The sequence below is a fragment of the Melanostigma gelatinosum genome, assembly GCF_949748355.1.
Source record: "Melanostigma gelatinosum genome assembly, chromosome: 8".
NCBI classification, from domain to species: domain Eukaryota; kingdom Metazoa; phylum Chordata; class Actinopteri; order Perciformes; family Zoarcidae; genus Melanostigma; species Melanostigma gelatinosum.
In genome coordinates this window covers 10580047-10596030 of record NC_136641.1, presented here as the reverse complement: position 1 = coordinate 10596030, position 15984 = coordinate 10580047, and the positions used below count along the sequence as shown (strand labels likewise).

General features: G+C 41.5%; 1 protein-coding gene across 2 annotated transcripts in view; it reads right to left on the bottom strand.

Annotated features, from left to right (window-relative positions):
* Nucleotides 1-15984, bottom strand: part of sema3b (sema domain, immunoglobulin domain (Ig), short basic domain, secreted, (semaphorin) 3B) — a 70764-nt gene that overhangs the window by 33863 nt on the left and 20917 nt on the right. The window contains exon 1 of one of the 2 annotated variants that reach the window (XM_079273512.1): nt 7879-7984. The exons of the other annotated variant lie outside the window; for it this stretch is intronic. The gene's annotated coding sequence lies outside the window, so the exon portion shown is untranslated. Of the gene's footprint in view, nt 1-7878; nt 7985-15984 lie in introns of those variants that run through there. 2 annotated transcript variants of the gene reach the window in all.

Here is a 15984-nt window from a genome sequence, read left to right as displayed (position 1 = left end):
TCAGGCTGGTGTCTCCCACGTTGGAGTCTCCCCCTGTGGTCTTATTCAATTAAGATATTTCATGAAAATATATAGAACAGAAAAGAAGAAAAAAAGCGTTAAAAGAGGAAATCTGATATGGATCGTATCATATTTACCAACATAAGTCATCTTCACATTGTAGACTACAGCAGGCCGACAATATAATGAGTTCAGTAATTCAACTGGGTTGGTTTGATAAAGTGTTTTGTCTAATCTTTTGTGTTGTTTAATCAGACGAGCAGGAATGCTCACATGACAACACTAATTACTGTACTTTAATTACATTTAAGGGAGTCTATTCTATTATTTTCAGACGAATACAGAAATCCCCCAAAATACTACTACCGTCAGACTTCATCAATCAAAATTATAATCTATAATTATAGATGTCAGCCAAGGTCTTTGCATATTTAATTTTACAAAATTGTCACTTTCTTTCTACGTATGACAGAAGTAGATCCCAAGACAAAGATGATTAACTGAACCATGTGTGTTATGTAATACTCATTATGTTTAATGCAAAATGTCATATACAAGCATCACTAAACTCACACATTCAGCATCACGTTCATTTCATTACATTATCATGCTTCTATAGCGCCTCCATATTCCACACACAAGCATTAACAAATACATTAGAATGTACTCAGCAGCAATAGTAACACTAACTTGAGCATAGCTGCTCAATGGCAGCCGCCAAGAAGCTCAGCTTCTACTTCTGGTGCATAATAGAAATACACAGTCAGCACCAGACCTAGAATAGGTCTATCAGGTCATAGAAATAGGAAGTCCATATTATATGACTATTAATGTATCAATTAATCATTTTTGAAGGCAACCTTAAACTTAACACATAACATTGCCTTAGTGTTTGGACGTCATGCTTCATTGAAGTTAATGATACCACATCGTCATTAAAAACTGCACCTAACAGCGCTGTGGAAGCAGAGTGATATTTTTGGCAGATAGTCTATGACTGAATATTGGCTTCCAATAGTCATTTCAACATTTCAAGATGTAGCTGTGGAGGTCACCAGCCATTGCGTTCTCTTCTCTGGAGTAGGAGAACACATTGTCACTGTGTTCGATTTTGACGGATGTGTCCAGAGAATGTGTGGCTTTAGTTGGATGGGGGATTTGGCTGAAGCCTCATACAGCCAAGTAGCCACATGCGATGAATATTGCGATAGGCTTCTTACCGTGGCATTAGGATGCAAAATAAAGCACTTTTTGGCAACATCATGCCGGTGATGCCACTCCCGGGTGGACCAAACTGGCTTTGTAGTAGACATGCTTCCATTCTATTCAGTTATGATTAGTTCAGTTCGACCTACTGTTTACATATGCCCTCCTCTTATCTCACATCTTTGTAGATTAAATCTACAGAGGCTCTTTGCATTGTTGCTCCACCTCAATGAGGAATCCTGCCGGACAGATGCAGATTCTTCCAAAGCAAAGGAGGGACAATAGATTCAACCGGCATGTATTTATGGCAGGCCGGCCATAGTGCAACACCTGCCAACATTACAAGTGTTGCATTATAAACATTTGCTCAGCAGATGCAGAAATATCCAGGCCCGCTGACCCAACATAAAACAAATTCCAGTACTAAGTGGATCAATAGCAACATTGCAACTGTGGAGGCTGTGCTGCCAGCTGTAACCACATGCCAATCTCATCTATGTGACTGTAAAGTATGTGTGCGTGTGTGGGGTGAATTTGTATGTTAATAGTGTTAGATCCTGGGGTACTTCTGGCCCGATACGGGGCTACTTACTGACTCAGCTCTCTATTAAAAGATTGTCGAGCTGGTGTTCTTGCGAGGGAACTCGCCTGGCTCTGCTAACTGCCGTTACTCCCGACGTCTACCCTGCTTCCTCCGGTCTGAGTGCACTCGGCCGAGAGGCCACCCTGACCCCGGGCGCTCCTACCAGTCGCGTCAGTTATGGCAGCTTCCCTCTTCTGGATCCGGGCTCTTGGTAAATGCCAGGTTAGGTTTTAACGGCTAGGATTACTTCTAAAACCATAAGGGATTGTGAAGTGGATTCGGTCTCTATGATAACCTTACAGAACTCAGTTGTTAGACATACAATATATTTAACTTTTTACTGCCACGAGGAACTCTTACTACTTAAGCAAATAAATGCACTTGAGAAATTTACTTTAAATGCAGATTAGATATTTATTGCAGGTTATAGTTAGTTAGCAAGGGTTAAGCTACAGCTCACATAAAATGTTACTACACTTGATTCGTTACTTTAATTTTCTTCTTTGATTATACTCATTGGTTTTAGATGCCGAGACGGCTCGGTGGGAGCTGGATTTCAAAGGTGCGATGAAAAGGTTCTTTTGGAGTTGTTAGGAGCGAAGGTCTGGCCAGACCCTCGCTCCTCCTGCTCCCGCAGCAGAGTCCGTTCAACAGTCCTCAAGGCTCAGTACAAAGTCTTTCTAGGACTGCCGTGTTCCTCCATTGTTCAGTTGTTAAAGTCGAGCAGTGGGGAGAGGAAAATCTCCGTCTTTCAATCTTTGTCCACGAACGGCGGTTTTCTTTCCGTGAACAGAGACGAAGTCCTCGAATACTTCAGTGGCGATCGTCCGTATCTTCTTCTCAGAGCGTCTGGACGGCTCGTGTAGAAATCCCATCTTGCTGTTTGCAAGTTACTTCTTTTATAACACTTTTGGGCTGCCTCTCCCGTCTCTCCCCCCTCTTCCCCAACACGTCCTCCCTCAGCCCATGATAAACATGACATCATTGATTTGGTGCATGTGCTTCGAAAAGTACCTAACTTTTGTGTGTGTGTGTGTGCATGAGGAAATCACCCCAACTTCCCTGTCTGGGCGCTTACTTAATCAAGCTCTGCTCGTGTCTGGGTGTTCAACATCTGTTGTACTTCCCCTTTTCCTACACTCACACATTTCTAACACAGATTAGTTATCATAATCACAGTTACAGTTGTTAATCACTTTACTTAGTACACATTTGCTTATAAAATGATTATTGATCTCATCCTTCATCATTATTGTGCTTTGTGTCTTTTCTTCTCAACCACCGTTAGTTCCCCATCCCTTGAAGCCAACACCCTGCTTACTTCCTCTTTCTCCGTACTTTCTACACTTGGACTGCACTATACTCAGATACACTTATTATTATTATCAGGTTTACATTTGTTAAAATCACTTTACATTTGTTATGTAATACACGCTTGCTTTAAAATGATTATTAGATTTCATCCGTTAAACTATAATTATACGCTTTATGTCCCTTTAGCCTAATTTACATACCGAACATGGATTCCCTCATTTAAAGCAGCTTCCCTGGGATCTCAACTATTTTTGACAATAGCATCCACAGTTGTGGGTCAGGAGTTGAATTTAGACGGGGTAGAACAAAAAGCCTTTTTGGTGTTATTTGGGGCTTTGTGCTTAAGTAGCGTTTGTGTATCGCCAATGAAGTGGGGCTGTGTCTGCAAGGCCAGAAATCTAACAACAATGAAAAAGTTTGAAAAGCAAGATGAAGGACAGAACAAAACAATGAAATACTTTAAGTAAATAGGAAAAATTAAAAAGACATACAAATAGGGTAGTTGGGCTATTCAGGCCCAGCTAGCTGGCTCTGCATATCCAGCTGTACTATATGTGTCCTGACATGGTGCCCTGTCCTCCTGACACCACAGGGATTATGTGGTTCCCAGTGGAGAGTGGCAGGAACGGAAAAGAAAGAGAGAGAGAGAGAGAGAGAGAGAGTTACAGTTAGAGGGGGAGAGGTCTTGCTTGGGAACCCTAGAGGCACAGAAACCTGTAATCCTCCCTGTTTCACTTTGATGTGATCACACCCAACTGAAAGGATGGAGGATAAGGGGGGGGGCTTGTTTGGCCTGTCAGGAGGGCAGTGTGGGTTGGTCAGTGGGGGGACTGACTGTGGTGCCAGGAGGCTCATAGGTGGGACACACACTCTCACAGGCACGCAGTCACACACCATCTGGCTCTGAGGGTCACCGGTTGGATAAGACCACCTCCAAGCATAAGCTTTAGTGACACATTTCCACACACACACCTCCGAGCAAGTTCTAAAGGTCACTGAGTGGATTACAGCATCTTGCATTGACACAGCGTTGTTTCTTTCACACACAACACACACACACACACACACACTTGCAATAAGCAGTATTTTTCGGTGGAATGCCCATTACTCCACTAGTTCCCCCCACTATTATATCTAGCTGGCTGATCACCAGATAATGAAAGCCTGCATCTCCTGGATGCGGGCATTTCTTTAGTTCTGTGAATCAGAAAAGATTGTATCAACTAAATCTGCCATCACATATGTATTAAGACATGCATTATAATGTATTTTAAAACTATATTAAACAAATATATACACTGCCAGACCTAAGTAATCACTCTCTATGCGTCACTATTTTCAGCAAATACATAATGGAGTATAAGAGTTAGAGAATGCAAGCAAGCAGAGGCTGGTTTTGAGCGAGAAGTAAAGAAAGGAGCCTGTAATTCAGAGCTTCACTTTAATCAAACGTGGGCTGTTACATCGCTGCTATTTCTGAGAGAATTCAGCACAGATCACAGTGAGGAAGGATGAAAGACAACACTGGGGAAATCACCTACTAAAAAACGGAAGCGTTAAAGTTCAGCCCGCACACAGACTCCAAGTTACAGTTTTTAAAATCCAACACAAGCATCAGTTCCTACAACCAAATTCTTGTTTTTATTCATGCAGAAGGTTTGAATGTATTCCCTAAATATTTTTTTTACTTTTTTAAAGTTTTGTTGCACATGTAGCAACACCAAATAAACATGTTCAATTATCAAGCATAACAAGCGTCTCTGGAAAAACTAAGAATGTTTTTGGATTTGGGCAGTTTTGCAGCTACTTAGCTGCTAGCTCTGCTGCCGAGGCTAGCCATATCAGACCTGCATTGTACTGGGCTACTACGGCGAACAAAGTCAACGCTCATTTAAGCACCCATTTCCAGTGTTGAAAATGTTGACATTTGGTTTAGTCTATGTCGTATGGAAAATATACATTGTCCATACGACAATGTATATTTTCCTACTCCGAGTAATACAGTACAACAGGAAGAGAGTGGGTGTTGTGGATTAAAACATCTGAAATGTGTAATATAAACTGACAGATTTCTTATTCTCATGGTTTTAAAGCCAAAACCAAACTGTCGTTAAAATATTCGGATTTGGAAACATTTGGATCTGAAAGACATTTTTGGCCAAAAAGCAGGCAGATTAGGCACAGGGTGTATGTAATGAAACACACTCGCATCCAGCAGTGCTGCTGCGCTGCCTCGTTAAGGCCTGAGCTGTGATAGCAGAGAGCAGACCCAACGAAATGATTCCTGATCCTGATGGGCACTGATCCAAACAGACAGGCTGCTCTCAGCACCATGGCAGATTATCTGCACACACACGTTCGCGTATAGACACACACACACACACACACACACTTCCCACGGAGTTGTTGAGACATTATTAGTGTGTGAGCGTGCACATGCTGTAGACCCCCGGGGGAAATCTGAGCCCATCTCAGCAATGAGCAGTTTTCATGAGAACATTAGTGGTTCTGACACATTGTGATGTGATTCTGCTTGTCGCAATATGTAACGTGCACACACGCACATACTACCTGCGCAGTGTAAGCACAGTGGGTAGAGTTATGAATCAAATATGAAAATGTATTATTTGTTTCAGCCCAGTTAAAAAAAATAAAAAAATGTAAAACATGTTCATCTTAAAAACTAAAACTAAAACCAGTCATGCAAAGTGTAACCATTGTAGAAATGTGTGGATTCGTTTTCTCAGAAAGTAAGTGTCTCTGTAGGCAGAATGAATCCTCACATAAGGAGAAGAGAAGGAGGTGATACAGGAGCTAATTTAATGAGGAGTTCTGCTTTTGCTACTGAAAACAATTCAAATATACTGTTTATCTAGTTTTACTTTGAACACGTTTTTTATTTAGCTTTACACAAACGGTTGTGAAGCCTTTATATCCAATCAGTGTGAGAGCTGAAAAGTTGGGAGCATCGACAGGTCGGATAACTTCTGTTGAAACGCGTCAAACCAATTGCTGAGGATGCTCTTAAAGAAAACATATGCTCATGTCCAGGTTCATACTTGTACTTTGAATTTCTGCAAGAAGTTGTTTGAATGTTTAACAAAAACCTTTTCTCATACTGTCTCCATACCTGTATACAACACTCTGCTTTAGCTTGTTTTAACAGAATTGCATTGTTAGGCAACAGCTTGGGCCTTTGTTTACTTCCTGTCAGCTGATGTCTTATATACTGCAACTGGAAAAAAACACTGCATCAAATTTAGAATGTCAACATTTGTGTGCTTGCTGGGAAATGGTCTGTGTTTTGTAGTTGTGAGCTCACAACTGTGCAGAAATCTTGACGGCTCGTTTAAAGGCACAGCTTCTGAATATGCGCTGTGTGCTACGTAAAAGAAAAGGACAGGAAAATCTCACTTTTTACAGTGTAGGACCTTTAAAGACATTAACTGACTTCACAATTCTATTTTTTTCCGTTAAAAAAAATAAAAACAGAAGAGATTAGTTTTTATTTTGGATTGCTTAAACACAACATGCTAGCAGCAGAACCGATAAATGTTAGCCTTCACTTACAATCACTTTCCCAGAGTGAGGAATGCAAAAAATGCAGCTGCTCACTGTCAGACAAGCAGAACAACTACACACACACACAGACGCACACATCCAGCCATCAAACACAGCCTGTGATCATAACTGCTACAGCAGATTACACAAGTGGTTAAAGTACTTTCAGCTTTGCCATAATTGCGATTTCACTTTCAAATTCAGGCTGTCGCACAAACAGCTGCTCGCACAAAAACACTTAACACCCACACACACACACACATGTATGCACATATCTCTCAGGTGTCCTGAGTGCCGTCTGTGTCTGGCGGGCCAGAAATCCCCTCCATCAACCAGTAATTGAAGACAGTTAGAGGGGGATATAATAAAGGGGGATGAATGAATGGAAGGTGAGATGCTTATATGTGGCTGTTGTAAGACCACCATATCTGAGGGTTCATCCCCATATGAATCTCCAGCTAAAACAAGTTAAAGACACTGCCAAGTTAAAAGTTTGATTTCCCACACGAGGCCACCCACAAAGGCACATGCCAAGTTATTTATTACAGCTAAAAGTGGAGGCAAAGAACAGGGAGGATGATAAAGGACCGCAACAGGAAACCTCATAAACTTAAAAACTTGAAATGATGTGGAGGAGAGGGCAGGAGAGAACAGGATATAAAGAAAACTACAGAGCCTTTACACATCCCTTCCACCATCTTTTCAGAATGTTTCTTTTAGCTCGTTGCAGACCTTTGACCCTTTGTTGTTGCCATTTTAAATCTGCACTTCCTTCTGGACTGCAGCTCCTGTCACTGCTGACTTTGCCATTGACCAAGGGAAGGCTCGAGAGATGTGCTCCATAACACATGGACTGTCTTTCACCTTCACGATCCACGATCCAGCTCCAACATAGTCTGACGGTAGTTCATGAAATAATTAAACCAATAGATTGGTTTCTTGCTAAGCGACACTAATTGTCCATTTATTTTGTATTGACACACACTTCCTGTACACGAATGTCATAGATTGCATTTTGTGACCCAACTTCAAATGTGCAGATGCTCGAATGAACCCGAAGGTAATGCAGTGACAAGAACATGTTCCCTCACCGGCTTCCCACCAACAAACTCAGACAGGCGTGACTGGTGGACACAAACTTTACTTCCACCGCTTCCTGTGGTTTATTTCAGGTTATTTACTCGTTAGGTGAACATGCTAAGGTAGCAAATTACCGTATAATATTCATCCTTTGTGCAGCATCTGGCAGGTTTTTGACTCGACAAGAACAGCATTCTTCCTGCAAGTCAAAGCAGTTTCAGGAAACTGATTAAATGAGCTTTGTTGTTTTATTGTGCCAGGACTCCCTGGTAAAGTGATTACATTTAACCTTTTCCTGTAAAATTCTACTACAACGTGCACTGTCACATCTAGTAATTACACAGGGACAAAAACCTCCTTTTCATAGGAACTATGGGAAAATTACTGCAAGTAATAATTCAAATGTTGTTGCCAACTTTGACATGTTTAGGATTGTAATGCCTCTAAAGATTAAAACAAATCCCGATTGGAAACAAAGCTGTTTTAACGCTATAGCTATTGAAGAACAGTTCAGCCCACATTTATTCCAGGCACAATGAAGGGCAAAAGGAGTCTCTCAGCCAGCCTCACACACGTACACACGCACACACACACACACACACCAGTAGATGACACAGGGCGTGATTTTGGGTTGCCAGGGCAACATGGGAAATCACCTCGTTATCATAGAGGCAACAGCTGTCATTAACATAGCCCCAAAATCACAGGGAGCAAACACACGCAGATGCACTAAAAAAGTCAAAATGCATTACAATAAAATCTGGGATGTTTCTTTTCTTAAAAAGAATATGCAAGGACTTTTATTTTCATCCGATGCCAGCCTTACCTAAAGATATAAAAACCTGTTCCGCTTTAGACGAGCACATGAACTCAATATGTGCAGTCACAGCTGGCGGAGAGGAGGCATTATTAGGATGTTACCAGCAAGCTGCACTAAACATGTTGAACTTCTATTGGTGCTTCTGCATTAGTGTGTGATTCTTGTCTTCCCCAGATTATATAAAGATATATATATATATATATATATATATATATATATATATATATATATATATATATATATATATATATATATATATATCAGTAGCTGTGTGTCACCTATTTTGAGACTTAGATTTATGGAAATATTGTGCTGTGCATATTGCAAGCAGAACCTGGTAGTTTATTCTATTTATGGGCCTAAATTGGGTCAAATATACAAGTTAGTCCACAAATATACTGAAATAATTTCTGCAGCACACAGCTTCCTCCAGGCTCCCTCCATCCATTTAGTTTGAGGTTACAGGTAGTCGGCCAAGTGGAGGAAGATTAGAGAGTTCTAAGTAATAGGCTGCCCTGACCAAACAAACTGTCACTTCCCTGTTTTGGCTGAGCTCGTCTTGTCCTTCCACTCCTACTTTCCTTCCCTCCTTCCACTCCCACTTCTTCTTGGAGCCAACGTGTCAAGGGAAAAAAACAAAGCTGTTTAAACTCTGAGCAGCATGAAAAGCCAGAGGGAGGAAGGGAGAAAGTAACACAGCGAGGGATAAAGGAGGGACAAAAGTTAGAGGAAAATGAGAAAGATGCATATTAATTGCATCTTCGCTATCTTCATATGAAAGAAGTGTTCGAGCCAGTTTGAGCAAGAACATTCATGTGAGCTACAAAATCACTTACTGAGCATGAAAACAGTGCATCTTTAGTGGCGACATCATGCTGCAAAATAGGGAACCAAAAAGATTTAGGAAGGTACTTTTAAAACAATCCTGCTTTTAACAAACCAAACTACCTTTTTCTTCATAACGTATAGTTTTAAATCCCTCATTGTCTAATGCCCGTAACTGACGTCCACGTTTCCACAGGAAAGACATCACATTAGGAACGTAATGGCACCAAACAACAAGCCTTTAAGAGAATGTACTTTTCTTTTTACAAATGTGAAAAGTGGATTTTACATGAGACGACATGGAGGTGTCAGCTTGAGGAATATGAAGAAGCACTGGTGCTACGGCGCAGTAATAGAAACCTTTATCATCACGTGATCTATTCTGTTAGACAGTTATATGGAAGACATAGTGAAGCATGAGATTTAAAAGAACTTTATTGCTTCATAACTTGACATGATGGCAAAAACAAATCCTGCCGAACCAAATAAATCATCTCTCTTTGAATATTTCCACGTCTCTCTTAAATCTCTCAGCAAGTGGGTTAGGTTATTATTACACATGATGTATGCCACATAAAAGCATTTCCTATGGCATTGTACAATATGAGCAGTAATCAAAATCACAAAGCAACGTCTTGGACTTTAACTTGAATGTATATGACTGAGGAAAAAGAAACGTTAAAGAAAGATGGAGAGAAAGAAAGTGGAGAAGAGAAGTAGAAAGATCAGTACATCCACCATGGGACAGGACAGTGCACACACTCACCGTCACTGACAGGATGGATCAAGCTAATGCTCTATGAACATTAGCCAAGTCTCACACCCACACACACACACACACACACACACACACACACACACACACACACACACACACACACACACACACACACACACACACACAAATACAGTTTTTTCTCTCTTTGCTTTTAGTTCTTAAAAAAGATGAATTAGACTTGTCCTCATGACTGAAAGTTTTTGCCCCAGATTGCTGTCTACAGTGTAAACATGTGGAACATCTAGGCAACTGTTCTGTATTATTTGTACCATCTCCCGGAACTGTACAGAGACTTTTCTTCCTTGAGCAGCTGCAGTAAAACTGTTACCAGAAAATATTAGATCTATCTTTGTGCCGCCCTTTGAGTATGTTGGGGTCAAAAGACAAGATCAAGGAAATTCCTACCTATATCAGAGATGAGTTTGGACACAGCATTTCATAGGACCTATTTCTTTTGTGGGACATTAAAACCTGTTTATAGGTTGTTTCCTTTTATATCTAATTCCCCTGTTTTCTAAATGTCCCCCTAATTTGTGCAGCAATCCAAGGATTCATCAGCCGTCACTCCCCAAAATGGACACCTGGTTTCAACCACAGACTGTGATTAATCAAGTGGCCTTACAGCAGCTCTAGTATGCCTCAGATTTAAGCCGAGACGCTGGAGCCAGCATTGCTAACGTGACTACTCCCGAACACATTAAATACACACCCTGCAGCCTCCCTCCTGCGACCGCAGCACACCCGCTCCAACACAAGAAGAAACAGCATAGTGCTTCTCCACATGTGCTGTTACTTAATTTGAATTGCCATGTTGGCTGAAGCACATTATATATCTACTCCAAAACGAGACAAACCATTTGTCTAAAATAACATCAGAGATAAAAGAAGATGATGAGAGATGTCTCTGTGTGTGTGTGTGTGTGTGTGTGTGTGTACTTGATTTATGATGTTGTGGGGACTCATTCCCCATCAGAGGACATTGGTGTCCACATATTGGGAAACATGCACTGCTTTGAAGCCCAACAATGCACTTCTGTAAAATCTAATGTCTGCCTATCAAGTATAGCTGTTGCAGGATGCAGGAATGATTTTATTTTCAAATCCAGTTGCCGACCACCACCAAAACCCTAGTCTTTTCATTCCACACACAGTACATAGAAAGTACATTTGACTCAAAGAGTAGGTCAAGAGAGTTGTTCAAGCGTGTTTTCTACAATTAAGATACATCTCCAAAATCATCATCATCCGTCAGTGATATGGAGATGGTCATACATGCTTTCATTTTTTCTAGAATTAACAACTCCTTGTATTCCTGCCTCAGTCAGAAGCAACTTTCACGGCTACAACTGTTTCAGAATTCTGCCGCCAGGCTTTCAATGGGTATTTACAAGAGACAGCACATTACACGTGTCCCAACATCATTACACTGACATCACGGCAAGTTAGTAGCAAAGGGAAGTAACACTTGTTAAATGGGTTTCCGCTGTATTTTTGTGTATGTCTAACTGTCCTCAGTACAATACTGAACTGTGTGATGTCTCATACATCTGTTGATCATTAGTGGTCTTCTCCCTCTGCTACTTTCTCTCTCTGTCCTGCTTTCTCTCCTGCATGCTTGCTGTTTGCATCTGCGCTCTTTATCCTCTCTTTCCCCTTTGGCAACTGTGCTTTCTCATTCATCAACTCGAAGTCACATTAATAGGTAATGTCATACTTAAAAATGACATATCTGTACTCTTACCAAAACCTTAATCTGTTGTGACACATTTTGGTAAGGAAATTAACTTACGTAATTCAGAAAAACTCTAAGAATTTCTAAGAATTGTTGGCAAGATATCATCTCAAAGCACAAAAGAATGTGATGCACAAGAAAATTTCCCATTTAAGGCTTTTTCACTTGATAAATAACTGGCGGAAGCCTGAACCTGATAATTCCCTCTGAGGCGCATTATGTCATACAAGTCGCAGCTTTGCTCTCACAAATATTGGTTTACCATAAAATGTGTGTTCCAGCAGCTCTTATTATCAGATACACGACCAATCTGGAGTTGCCAGTGACCAGCGGTGTGCGTGCTTGTGAGCATGTGTGTGTTGCATGCAACCTCATACAACCCTAGCTGGGCTGAAGTAAGCGTATATTAGGGTATTGAAAGAACATTGCCTGTGGTTTACCAAAGTTGGCCAGAGCACTCAGAAGAATAATTGTGATTTTGAATACATAAATAACGAGCCAACATGATGTAGTTCTTCTTTTCACTGCAAAATATTCATGTGATGCAAAGTCATGCTGCATGCTTATTTTCCTTGGTCAGGTCTTTGTTTTTCTTTTTTTTTGTCATCAAGTTCTCAACATGATTGACTGTTTACACCTGGATCCCCTGTCCGCTGTCACTCTTCCTCTACGATAATTCATCAGCCGCATTCATCCCCTACAAGCAACACCAGCTCCCCCAGGCGGAATGGAGGATCTCCAGCCTCTAACGTAACTTCCACTCCACGACCCATGAACATTCCCGTGAGAATCACAGACTCGCGCTCGCGCCCTAGTTATGGTCGGTTTCGAGGTGCTGCACGAGTGATCCGTCCTATTGCACATACCCCCAAAGCTTCCTGTGCTGATGACGACACAGTGTCTTCCCCCATCAAAATGTGTTTGATTAATGCACGCTCTATAACAAACAAGGCTCACATTTTAAATGACTTGTTCACAAGTCATAATTTGGCTTTTTTATTTCTGACCGAGACCTGGCAACAGAATATGGAATGCATCCATTTCAATGAACTCTGCCCTGTGGACTGTTCTTATGTTGGGACACCGCGTCTGACAGGCCGCGGTGGAGGCCTCGCCGTGGTCTGGAAGAATCAGTTTTCCTGCCACTTGGGGAGCACAGAATCCTATGCTACTTTTGAACTACAGCTGACTAAAGTGGGCCGGCAAAAGCCGTTTTACTGTTTTTTAATTTACCGACCTCCAGGTCCTGCAGGTCAGTTTTTATCAGAATTCACAGACTTTCTGACCTCTATTATCAAGCTAGACAAAGTGCTTCTGGTTGGTGATTTTAATCTGCATGTCAATGATACCACAGACTGTATAGCTACTGAGTTTCTCAATATTACTGAATCTTTTAATTTCACGCAACATGTTTCTGGCGCCACTCACAGGGGTGGTCACACCTTGGACCTTGTGTTTTCTCTGGGTCTTGATATTGATAATACCCGTTGTGAGGACCTATTGATCAGTGACCATAAATGTATTTTCTTTGATCTTTCTGTCAATGCTGACCCCTTGTGTCTGAAACAAACATTCCACTCACGCATTATTACTCAGAGTACAGCTGATCAGTTCTCGATGCACTTCTGCTGTGACTTTTACACAAATCTCAATGATGTTGAACACTTGATACAGTCCTTTAATGAACATTGCACCACTTTGCTGGATAAAGTGGCACCTCTTAAGGAAAGGACACGGGCTGCCTATAACACTACTCCGTGGATGACAGAAGCTGTGTGCAGCGTGAGACAGAAGTGTCGCAGGGCAGAGCGACTCTGGAAAGCTACTGGGCTAGAAGTGCATCGTTTATATCTCAAAGACCTCAGAGTTTCTTTTAATACCACAGTAAAGGAAGCTAGAACTGCTTATTTTGCCAACCTAATCTCTTCTTCAAAGAAAAATCCCAAGATTCTGTTTGACACAATTAGAGGAATTGTTTCACCACCTGTCGCCACTGTACCATGCTATTCTGTTGACGATTGCAACAAATTCCTGATCTATTTTAATGATAAGGTAACAGGTATTAGGTCTGGCATTCGGCCTGGGATCTGTTCGGCTACTTGTAGCTCCTCGCAATCTCCTGCTGTTATGGGCTCTTTCCAGCCTATCAGCCTTCAAGACCTGATGGACTTAATTAACAATACAAAGCCATCAACTTGCCCTCTGGATATAATTCCATCCTCTCTATTTAAGAACGTTCTGTTAACTATTGGCCCTGCAGTAACATCTATTGTCAATTCCTCATTGTATACAGGAATTGTCCCTTCCTATTTCAAACATGCCACTATCCAGCCCATATTAAAAAAACCTAACTTAGATCCAGCTTTGCCCATGAACTACAGGCCCATATCAAAACTGCCTTTCCTGTCCAAACTTTTAGAGAAAGTGGTGGCCAAACAACTTACTGCTGCACTGGAGAGGCACAATATGTACGACAAGTTCCAGTCTGGGTTTCGTAAGCAACACTCTACTGAAACCGCTCTCCTGAGGGTTTCAAATGACATTCTCATGTGTGCTGATGCAGGTGACTGCTCTGTGTTAGTTCTTCTGGATCTCAGTTCTGCATTTGACACTGTAGACCATGACATCCTGATTAAGAGGCTACGTGATTGGGTGGGCATAACTGGCATAGCGTTAGACTGGTTTACATCTTACCTCAGTGACAGAAGTTTCAATGTCTCTGTGGGTGCTTTTGTGTCTGTTACCTCTCCACTGTCTTGTGGTGTACCGCAGGGCTCGGTTCTGGGGCCTCTGTTATTTTCACTTTATCTGTTACCTTTGGGGCCGATCATAAAAAGCTATAATGTGTCCTATCACTTATATGCAGATGACATCCAACTCCATCTGTCATTCAAACCCAGCGAGGCATTCACATTAACTAGGCTCCTGGACTGTGTCAATGCCATCAGAGACTGGATGGCAGAAAACTGCCTGCAACTCAACGACTCTAAGACGGAGGTCCTAGTTATTGCTCCAGAGGAGTTTGTCCCCATGATCAGGCAGATTATTAGTCCTCTCTCTTCTGCTTCCCATTGCAACCTGCGCAATCTTGGGATTTTCTTTGATCGCTCCATGTCATTTGACCCTCATGTTAAGCAGCTGTCCAGGTCATGTTTCTTCCATCTAAGAAATATCAGTAAACTGAGATCTGTATTATCAACGCCTGAATTAGAAATGATCATACACACATTTATCTCCTCTCGCATTGACTACTGCAACTCACTTTTTACATCACTCAGTGTATCTGCTCTTAACCGTCTGCAGGTCATCCAAAATGCTGCCGCCAGATTACTCACCAGGACAAACCGACGGTCTCACATCACCCCCGTACTCCGATCTCTCCACTGGCTTCCTGTAGCATCTCGGATACACTTCAAAATTCTCACCATCACTTACAGAGCACTTCACGGTCAGGCTCCGACTTATGTAGCTGATCTACTTCGCCCCTATTCACCCGCCCGCACTCTCAGGTCAAATGCTCTAGGTCTTCTGTCAGTCCCACGCACACGATTTAAGACCCGTGGTGACCGAGCTTTTGAGGCAGTGGCTCCGAGGCTCTGGAATGCTCTGCCTGCAACTCTACGCCTCGCAGATACTGTGGATACTTTTAAAAGCCAGCTAAAAACCCACCTGTTTAGGCTGGCGTTTGTGTAAAAGTAAACCCATGTCCTAGACCTGCTCTTAACATTTGTTTTACATTTTTATTTTTATTTTAATTTTATTCTTTAACATTTTTTATTCACTCTGTGTATGTAATTTATTGACCGTAGGGTCACATTGTGTTTTTATGCTTTTAAATGTCTGCTCTGTTAAGCACTTTGTGATAGTACTGTCTGTGAAAAGCGCTATATAAATAAAATTCATTCATTCATTCATTCATTATGTGATTTGAATGTTTATTTAATGCATAAGAGTTTACATTCGGTATGGCAGCAGACAAACAAGTGGTTTGGCTGGTAGAGTGGCCTATAAACACTGAAAAAGTATGTTAGCATGTTAGCGTGTACATTCTTTTTTTCCCATCCCTTCTTCCATCTCATGGGTGT